The sequence below is a fragment of the Podarcis liolepis genome, assembly GCF_965112155.1.
Source record: "Podarcis liolepis genome assembly, chromosome: 3".
Taxonomy (NCBI): domain Eukaryota; kingdom Metazoa; phylum Chordata; class Lepidosauria; order Squamata; family Lacertidae; genus Podarcis; species Podarcis liolepis.
Genome location: NC_139557.1, coordinates 72819662 through 72828940, shown reverse-complemented (window position 1 = coordinate 72828940; position 9279 = coordinate 72819662). Strand labels below are relative to the sequence as shown.

General features: G+C 42.1%; 1 long non-coding RNA gene across 2 annotated transcripts in view; it reads right to left on the bottom strand.

Annotated features, from left to right (window-relative positions):
* Positions 1 to 3103: 3103 nt before the first annotated feature.
* Positions 3104 to 9279, bottom strand: part of LOC310703901 — a 52401-nt gene continuing 46225 nt past the window's right edge. Inside the window, exons 3-4 of one of the 2 annotated variants that reach the window (XR_014524451.1) lie at positions 4864 to 5028; positions 3104 to 3223 (exon numbers count right to left, since the gene is read on the bottom strand). This is a non-coding gene — a long non-coding RNA (uncharacterized lncRNA). The remainder of the gene's footprint in view (positions 3224 to 4863; positions 5029 to 9279) is intronic. The other variant, XR_014524450.1, reaches the window with a different exon arrangement.

The window sequence follows — 9279 nt, the reverse complement described above, 5'->3', positions numbered from 1 at the left end:
TAGGACAGAAAATAGAAGTTCCTTCGCTTCCTCCTCCCACATGGCTTTTATGCATGGTGACTGCAGTTTCAGAATCGGTGGTGAAGACACAATATGAGTGGACTATGTTGTGCTATTCTTGCTACTGTTTTTGTCACACACCCAGAACATCTGAATTGCATTTCATGTATTGTGAATTCTGCAAGGCTTTTCTGCCAATAAAATTTTACTTAGGCACTTCCAATCAGTGTAGAGCAGGGAGAAGTTTTCAGCACAGTACTACATCCATGCAATGACTTGGATGGAATCTACACACATATAAAAAACCGTTCTGAAAATGCTTTTTTTAGTGTGTGTTTTTTTAAAAAAATACATTGAATTTTCCATAAGGCTCGCAATCGCCATCTAGTGTCACATTGTATATTGGACTTAAAACACACTTAAAATGTTTTATTTGCAGCTATACACCGAGTCCTTGGTCTGTGTGAACATACAGAGCTGGTGCACGAGGACCACAATTTCTTATCATTTGATCATGCCCATGCCTGAGGACCCTCAGATACCTTTGTGAATCTGTAGAACATTGTTGTGTTTGATGGAAGGTGAGTGGGTATGAAATTTCTGTTTGTGGCCCTTTATTTGTCCTGGTTCATTCACATAAGTCACCACTTGGCACTACATTCTTAAAGTGGTTATTCTGAATGTGTGAAGGGCACTAGCCCACGGCTTCAGTAACCTGTAATAAGAGTTGTTAGTGCAAATCAACACCATGTTTTCATCTTCAGCCAATTGACAGGAGTACACTTTCCCCTTTTGATCATTGATAGTGTTTTGGCATCTCTCTCATCTTTGACACCCCAGAATATGCCAGACCTTTCCCTTGGGGGCAGATATGTGTCCATGGAGAGATGGACTGACTTCATTCTTGTATGGTCTACCTCCTACCCACCAGAGAGCTCCTATTTGGGAACTAAAAATGCATATCAATTTCACTTATTTATAGTTTCAGTGTCCCACTGCTTGCAGTCATAATTCATTTCACAGGGACAAACCTCAGCATGTGGCTCAAGGATACTTAAAAGACTTTGACCTGTCACAGTCACACCTTTTGCATTTTATTTATCTTTCTCATCTGTGAATAAGAACAAGCAGCTTCAGCAGCGACTATGGCACCAACTTTGTAGTGGAGCATCCAGCAGCAACATTTAGCAACCATCATTTCCACATCCATTCCTTCAAAGTTAATTCTGCGACAAGCAGGGCCAGCAACAAAACATTGCGGCGTGGAGTGCAGTAGTTTCTCTTCCCACTTAGTTTTCTCACCTCAGCCCTGTCAGTCAGCATTTCGTGCCCTCCAAGCATGCTCAGTCCTCATTGGTCTGTTTTCCCCCTAAAGTTTTTCACACTTCTGCTAATTTGGCATTCCTCCAAATCTGCTAATGCCTTTAACATTCTGTGTGGGTGGTACCTTTTGGCTAGGTAGGCAGTGACACTCAGCCTGACTGTTGGAAATAAAATGAATTTGCTAGGACGGTATTTCTGTGTACATCTGCCTGGGAAAGGAGTATTGAACTATTGAACTAATGCTTCTTTTTGAAATGTGTTTATGATTTGAAGGGCAAAGTTTACTTCCCATGTTGAATATGCCACTTCCAGGACAGGTGCATCTCTAGCCAGTCCAGAAGTCTAGTCCATATGCTTGCAGCCCTTCCAACTTTGTATATATCATAGAGCATATCTGAACATTTATTAGTCTTGTTCAGGTAAATGAGTGCAGATAATTGAGTGCAGGATTGAAGCCAAAATAACCAGAGCAGGAAAGCTGGAAAATTCAAAAGTTAATGTATACTAAAGATCATTAAATTAAGGGTTTGTCAGTTTTTAAATGCAAGGGGTAGGGAGAATAAGGTTTGTGTGACTTTAATAGCTACATGGCAAGTGGAAATTCAACAGCTGAATCTTATCCTGGCATGCAGATGCAGTAATGGGGTAGAAATTTCAGCAAGTCACACAGCTCTGAAAAGCACAGTAGTCCTGACAGAAGAAGAAAAAAGATAGCAAGCTTAACTTAAGGTGACATTTCAGTGCCCCTCCCCAACACCACATGAAGGAAAACTGTTAGAATGAATACACAGTGGTGCCTTGCAAGACGAAAATAATCCGTTCCGCGAGTCTCTTCGTCTAGCGGTTTTTTCGTCTTGCGAAGCAACCCTATTAGCGGCTTAGCGGCTATTAAAGGCTTAGCGGCTTAGCGGCTAAAAGGCTATTAGCGGCTTAGAAAAGGGGGGGAGCGGGGAAAAATCGGAACACTCGCAAGACGTTTTCGTCTTGCGAAGCAAGCCCATAGGGAAATTCGTCTTGCGAAGCAGCTCAAAAACAGAAAACCCTTTCGTCTAGCGGGTTTTCCGTCGTGCAAGGCATTTGTCTTGCGGGGCACCACTGCATTTCCCACTGTAAGAAAAAGGTCTCTCAAGTTTAAGGTCATATCAGCACCTCACAAAATGATACAATAAATAAATACATTTGTCACACACTCAATATTTTGAGTGCAGTGTGATTTGTTGCTAAAGGAAAGCTGCTTCAATGAGTTACTCTCTTTTCATTTTACTGACCTTTGAAAAACAACAACACATTTTTGTACACAGGTCACAAGCATGGCTCCTATTGTGTTTTGGTTTGATCTAAAGCCAACAAACAGCCCTTGAGAAAAGATTAAATAGTAATCAGTATTTAATTCCTTTTATGGCTTGATGATGAGAAATGTTCACCCCACCTAAAATTAGTAAGTAATCAATGTCAACTGAGACTGCCAAATGGCACCAACTTTCTTTTAGAGAATCCAGCAACATACAAGTTCATGACGGAGCAGTAAAAAACAGGGAATGTATTCTTTCCTCACGGAGAAAGCTGAAAGTTTGGTGAGTCAGCCCAGAGCAAAATGGATGCATTGCAGTGTCGTCTAATATTCCAAATGCAAAACCAGCTGTCTGTCCTTCAGAACATGAAGCAAGTTAGGATCTAAAGGATACGGCTCTGTGACTGAACAGACTTGAATGACTGGTAGGCCACCGAGAAAACATTATTTTTATTTTATTTATTAATAGATGACTACACCACACTTCATTGCATATGTTGAGGATAGCTGATTAGGGAGAGTCTGGTGAGATGAATGCTCCTCTCTTCCTTTTCTTCAGAAAGAGAACTGCAGTTTTTCACTTTTCTTCAGGAGAAACCATTCCACTAACTGCAGTTCAAAAAAGGAAGGAAGAAAAACCCTTCTGTGACCTGCTAGTAGCCGATAAAGGAACAGAAGCTGAAAGATGCTGGATGCTTGCCATATCTAACTAATACAGCAGGTGCAGCTATTGCTCTGTACCCTTCAGGATCAGGCCCTCAATCCAAATGGGAATAGGAGACTTTGAAGAGTTGTGCAAGCAATACCATAAAGTTTGCCAGTTTGTAAATTTTACATGGCATGTTACATTTTCAGTAGTAGTAGTTAGCCACACTTCATCTTCAGATCTCAGGGTGGTTCACAATATAAAATGACAATATAATAACCACAAAATTCATAGTAAAAATAAGAACAATAAACTAATAATATCCCCCTCCCAAATCAGTTTTTTCTCCCTCAGTATGTTTGCTTTTAAAATAAAATAAAAGGAAAACAATACATGCTTCATGGGTTCAGCCAGATTTTAAAACCAGAAGGGCTCCTTAGGGCAATGGGAAGGAATCAGTGGCCCTCCAGGTCTGGCTGGACTTCATTACACATCTGCCCCAGGCAATATGGTCAGTAGTCGGGGATGACTGGATTTGCAGTCAAGCAACTTCTGGAAGGCCACAGATTCCCCATCCGTGTATTTTGCAGAGGAAAGAACAAAATGAGACTTGCTTCTCAGTTGTAATGCCTAGGATTGTAGTCTAAATCTGTTTCCTTGCCCTTCTCCCTTCCTCACATGCCAAACATATTTTCCCCCTTGCAAAAAGACACTCATAATCCTAGGATAAGAATCATTTAAAAATAAATATATTATGCTGGTAAGAGAAAACATCTTATGCTTAACACACATACACACACTACATAATTCCATCTAATGTTTTGATCACTCTCTTATTTAAACAGATTCAACTTGGCAAAATGGCAAATACTCGATGTTCTATTAATTGCAAACTTATGACTAGGAAAAGTGTTAGCAGCTGCTTTGAGGTAAAGAGCTCCCTCTCTCTCTCTGTGTGTGTGTGTGTGTGTGTGTGTGTGTGTGCGCGCGCGTGTGTTTGGTTTCCTCAATGGGAGCCACAAAACATCCTAACAAAAAAAGAAAGGAAAGGAAACTGTCAAGAGGCAGTCTATTTATTCATACCCAAACACCAGTTTCCATGGGAATAAATTTAGTACTTTGTGTGGAGACTGAATGATCCTGATTATAATATACAGTATACTACTACTAAATTGTCCATCACAGCAAATATTATGCCACAAATATTTCCTCTGCTTCCTTCCCAGTCCCACAAAGGAACTTTCCACTGAAACATTGGGGTTGCCAACTGATGGAGGGGAATTATCAAAGCCTGCTTGTATACTTTTGGCATCCTATTGATATGTAGCAAAAAGCAGATAAAGATTCAGGTAGGTACCCATGTTGGTCTGATGCAGTCGAAATAAATGGGAAAAAAATACAAAATTGTCCAGTAGCACCCTAGAGACCAACTAAGTTTGTTCTGGGTATAAGCTTTCATATTTACATCATCATTATAAGCACAATTATCCACTATTGCCTGGAGACCCATATAGGCATGACTAGAGACCAGCAGGCAGAGTGAGACATATGCCTCAGGTGGCAAATTTTGGGTGTCATGATAGGGCAGCAAATTTTTACTTACTTGATTTCTTGTTAGATAACTGCCTGGAAGGAGGAGAGGTGCTTGTGGGGTTTTCTGCCTCAAGTGCCAACATGACCTTGAGTATTATGTGCCATGACTTGGTAGGGGCAGAGACGGACTTTGGTAATTGTCAGGCGTGCCGTCAACAGTTCACTGGCTATCTGCCTAGTGAAATCAGAGAAGCAGAGAGAGCTTTTCGGTTCTTTAATTTTAATCCACAGGTACACAGGAAGACATGGAAAATACACCCTCTCACTTGAGCCGACATTGCTCAGAGTGCCGCTCCAATCCCCAGCAAATACTTACTAGCAATCAGATCCCTCCTGCTGCCTGCTAAGGACAAGTCTCTTTGGGGCTTTCTGCTCTGAGACACACAGTACACGTCTTGTCCTGGGGGAAAGAGGTGGCTCTGGCAAATTCTCCAGAGACAATGTGTCACTTGGCTGATGCACTGTTTCTAACACATCTAACTCCTGTCTCTGTTCACCACTACCTTGCTCCTGTTTGTCGTCACCCATTATTTCCCAGCTCCTCCTTTTTCTCTGGGGTGTGACCTGTCTCAAACCACCACTCCATACTCTCTCCCACTACCTCCTCTCTAGAAGGCTCTTGAGGTGGCCGTCTCCACCAGTCCCCCTCATCTGCCCAGTCCCTGACATCAAAATGGCGCCCTGAGCAAGGGCAAAAATTGGTGCATTCCCCCCCCCCAATTTTTTTTCACAATAATTCCTTTTGGTACAGCTGCTTTTTCCTGCATCTTCTCAGTAGGCACCTGTATAAATAAATATAAATATAAATATAAATATAAATATAAATATAAATATAAATATAAATATAAATATAAATATAAATATAAATATAAATATAAATTGCTTTATTGTTGCTGTTATGATTATTGTTACTATTAGTAGTATTAGTATTATTATGTGCCCCCTCGGCTTGGCACTGTGTGCAGGGGAACTTCCTGTACCACCCTAATTCCAGCACAGTGGTACCTCGGGTTACATACGCTTCAGGTTACAGACTCCACTAACCCAGAAATAGTGCTTCAGGTTAAGAACTTTGCTTCAGGATGAGAACAGAAATCGTGCGGCGGTGGCGCAGCAGCAGCAGCGGGAAGCCCCATTAGCTAAAGTGGTACCTCAGGTTAAGAACAGTTTCAGGTTAAGTACGGACCTCCAGAACGAATTAAGTACTTAACCCGAGGTACCACTGTACTGGGAGGGACATCATTTGCTGCTCTGCCTCAGGCAGCAAAAATGTATTGGGCCAGTGCTCTCCTCCACATCCCCACATTCACTACTTGTGGGATTTCATGCGACCCCTTGTATAAAACAAGTTTTTAAAAATGCAAATCCAGACTTACACACAACAGCACCTGTGGGATTTCATGGGCCTGTAACACGAGCTGTGGGACCCTTTGTATGAAACAAGTCAGTAAATGATGTGACTAAAATCTCATAAACATACTGGATGCAGAGAAAAAAAACACCTATTATTGCTTGAACCACCTCTTCTGACAAGCAGCATTAGCAAATGGTCAAACTATGTAGATGTTTACCTGACTTGTTCTGTGCTTTAAATGACAGCACATATTGAGCCTTTAGGGCAACAGCAGTGATATGCCTATTAAAGCTGGCACATGACAGGATGAGAAATCTGATGACCTAAGATCAGTCGGGTCACATGAGAACTCATGGTCTGTCTACTCCATTGGATCAAAGGGCTGAAATTTGACACTCTAAGACTTTTAAGGAAAGCAGTGTGGGTGTGGGTGTCAGGGGAGAAACTGTTTAGGAATCCATTATTCAGATGCTTCCACACACACCGTTTTGGGGTAGCAGTCACCGTAATGTCCTTGCCTTGCCTTCCAGTAAGGTAATTGTGTAGGACATCTTCCCAGATATCACAAATGAAATGCTTAATTTATTCTGTTGCATTTTCCAAGGCCTTAAGTTCGTAAGGTCCATTGTCTAAAGACGGTGGGGCAGAGTGATGGTAGTCATGACAACAAAGTCATGACAACAGTCAGGTGACAATGCACAATGAACAAAACAGCCAGTCCAAAGGATGATTATCGTTAAATGGAAACATTTTACTAAATCTCTACTGTACCTCATTCCCGGTATGTGTAGGTCATTTTTAGATTTTAAACCTGTGGGAAGGGCCATGTGATTTTCAATTCCTGGTGTGCAATGCCTGGTAATTTTAGGGGCATTTCCGCCCCCACCCCCAATAAGAGATGATGTTGATGCCTGCAATCCACAAACCGATTATGCCAGCGTGTTTCTACTGAAGCCAATCAATCACATTGATCAGTTTAATGGGACTAATTCCACTTAAATTCAAGTACTTTAGCTTAGCCGAGGGAAGGATTTAAATCAGTATTCTCCTTAAAGGCTGCCATCATGTGCACTGATTTTGGAGTAAGTACCAGTGAACTCATAGGAGCATGGAAATCTGCCTTAAACCAAGGATGTGTACACATTACCAGCTTAAAACAAACTATGTCAGAAAATGGGGGGTGGGGGGGTGGGAATGCTTCAAAATATAAAGTGTAAAGTGATGTATGCTGTGACAAAAAAATCTTAATTTCACATATACGTTCATGGGGTCTGAACTGAAGGTGATGGACCAGGAATGCGACCTTGGGGTGGTTATAGATAGCTTGATGAAGATGTCAGCCCAGCGTGTGGCAGCTGTGAAAAAGACAAGGGATCATTTGGAAAGGAATCGATAGCAAAACTACTGGTATCACAATGCCATTCTACAAATCTGTGATGCGACCACCTTTAGAATACAGTGGATGCTTGGGTTGCGAACGTGATCCGTGTGGGATGCACGTTAGCAGACCCGCAATGTTTGCAACCTGCAGCATCTGCACACACACAGGTTGCGATTTGGCGTTTCTGCGCATGCGCAACCCCCCAAACCCAGAAGTAACCTGTTCCGGGACTTCCGGGTTTCAGCGGGTCTGTAACCCGAAAAACCGCAACCCGAAGCGTCTGTAACCTGAGGTATGGCTGTACTACGTATGTAGAGTTCTGGTCACCTCAGCTGAAACAGGATATTGTAGAGTTGAAAAAGGGTTCAGAAAACGACAACCAAAATTATCAAGGGGATAGAGCAATGATCCTGTGAAGGAAGGTTGCAGTGTCTGGGACTTTTGATAAAAGATGAATAAGAGGTGGCTTGACAGAATTTTATAAAATTATACATAGCCTGGAGAAAGTGGATACAGAAAAGTCTCTCTCCCCCCCCCCCCTCATTACAGTACTACTCAGCCAATGAAGATGCACATGGGAAAATTTAGGACAGATAACAAGAAAGCACTTCTTCATATAGTATGGAACTTGCTCCCGCAGGAGGCAGTGAGGTCACCAACCTAGATGCTTCTAAAAGAGGATTAGACAAATTGGTGGAGGAACGTTGGCTATGCTCTGTTTCCACAGTTGGAGACAGCAATGGTTCTGAATACCAGTTGCTGGAAAGCAAAAGAGGGGAGAGTGCTCTTGTGCTCAAATCTTGCTTGTGAATTTGCCACAGGCATCTGGTTAGTCACTGCGAGAACAGAATGCTAGACTAAATGGGCCACTGGCCTGAACCAGCAGCCTCTTCTTATGTTCTTAATGCATCTCTCGGTGATTTCAAACAATAGACTTTCCCTATCCTGCCTGGAGATGCCAGGGTCCAAACCTGACCTAAACCCTGTGCCTAAACAGGACCTAAACCCTGACAGAAGTTATTCTCATGTTTCCAACAGATGCCACTGCCTGCAAATCTTATGCTCTGTCGCTGAGCTATAGCAGCCATGAAATGATCAGCAGCTACACACCAGCACATCCACTACTTTCTGCAAGGGGGCATATGTGCCCTGGGCAGCTGGTTGGGGAGTGACTTCTGCAAGTCCCATACAAGGCCTTTTCAGAGAAATTTCTTTTGGATTCTGCCCAGTCTCTCCAATATAGTCATTCACAGGAAACTCTGTGCCAACAATTTCAATTAGAGCTTTAGCACTGGCATCTATAGATGGAGCATTTTGTGGCCACCCCCAGGGTGAACATGGCACACACCTGATTTTAACAACCCAGTTGAGGCACCGAAATTTGGTTCCATGGGGGAGTTTGTCTTTAATGGGCATATTTTTCTTATTTTATTGGAGCAGGAAAAATCCTCTCTCTTCTGATCAGCTTCCCCAAATGACTTCTTTTCTTTATTGATTTGTTTTCCGGAAGTATTTTGTTTTCCTTCTAATGTTTTATTTATATACCAATGTTCACATTTTTATCCCTAGGAACCTTTTTAGGTCTGCTTTGTTTGCATTTGTGTTTCTCTATTGGAAGTGGGGAGGAAGTTCAACAACTTGAATTTCTATGGTAATTTTTTATAGTTCCGAACATCCCAAAGTGCTGTACA